Source organism: Otolemur garnettii, unplaced genomic scaffold (genome assembly GCF_000181295.1).
Source record: "Otolemur garnettii isolate 467f Iridium unplaced genomic scaffold, OtoGar3 scaffold00010, whole genome shotgun sequence".
Taxonomy (NCBI): Eukaryota; Metazoa; Chordata; class Mammalia; order Primates; family Galagidae; genus Otolemur; species Otolemur garnettii.
This window is the reverse complement of record NW_003852405.1, coordinates 25,643,784-25,644,775: the sequence shown is the minus strand read 5'-3', so window position 1 is coordinate 25,644,775 and position 992 is coordinate 25,643,784. Positions and strand designations below refer to the sequence as shown.

Genomic DNA, 992 nt, shown 5'->3' with positions numbered 1-992 from the left:
GAGGTTTTAAATCTTGGGCAATTAGTTTTTTTTTTTTCCCCTTGAAAACCAAGGTAAATATGCTTCTTTAGTGGATGGCTGCAATCATTAGCAAAATCGGTGGTTTACACATAGATCCGTCAACTTAGTTATTTCAGCTATTTTGTAATTAAAAAAAGAAAACAGGTTTGGTTTTTCTTGTATACAGAAGACACAACTGGGTTTTAAACGTTTGCACTGCGTCATGTGCTGAGCGGTTGTCTATTCAGCTTGGTTCACCCTGGGCTCTGCCTGGCTGTCTCCTGACGCTGCCAACAGGGGCGAGGAAGTGTGTTCTGAGGACTAGAGCAAAGGCGGTTTCAATGTAAGGAAATGAGGGAAACAGACCTAACAGCACTAGGAGTGTACTTGGGAGTAAAAAGCCTTGTAGTCAGTCTCCTTTCCTTCCTTTGCTTATCCTGGTGAGTTTAATCAAAAACAAACAAAACGCTCTTGTGAAATATAGTCAATAAAGTCAAAGTTTAGCTAGTTCTACGTAACTACAAAGAAAAAGTCATCGCAATTTAAAAAAATGTAACTTTCATTAACGAGCGCGCCGGAAATCTCAGGTATCAAAGACGCATTAACCCTGGAGCGTCCCCCGCGCGCCGCAGCCGGACGGAGGCAGCCGCGGCGAACAGACGTCCTTTCTCCTCCGAGCAGTTACACAAAAGGAGGGCTGCGGAAACTAAAAGTTTCGGGGCCTCTGGCTCGGTGCGTGGAGAAAAGAGAAAACCTGGAGACGGGGTGGGTAGAAGACGCATCCTGTGCGCCTCTCCGGAGTCCAGGCCGGGGGGGAAGCTCCTGGGCCGAGAGGGGAGGGGGCCCCCCCGAGCTGGCGGCCAGCCCCCCGCGCCCAGCCTCCACGGCTGCAGCGTCGCGTTCTCCCGAATCCCCTGCGCTCCGTTCCAGAAATAAAATAAATGTTTTTAAAGTGCGTGTGTGTGGACAGGATGGAGAGAGCGCGCTGCCGG

At 49.7% G+C, this 992-nt stretch overlaps 1 protein-coding gene across 7 annotated transcripts in view; it reads left to right on the top strand.

The window, feature by feature from the left end:
- The first annotated feature begins 570 nt into the window (after positions 1 to 570).
- ADGRL2 (adhesion G protein-coupled receptor L2) overlaps positions 571 to 992 on the top strand; it is a 206,000-nt gene continuing 205,578 nt past the window's right edge. For 4 of the 7 annotated variants that reach the window (XM_012801732.2, XM_023509921.1, XM_023509919.1 and 1 more), the window contains exon 1: positions 571 to 765. The gene's annotated coding sequence lies outside the window, so the exon portion shown is untranslated. The remainder of the gene's footprint in view (positions 766 to 992) is intronic. The other 3 variants (XM_023509920.1, XM_023509917.1, XM_023509916.1) reach the window with 2 other exon arrangements.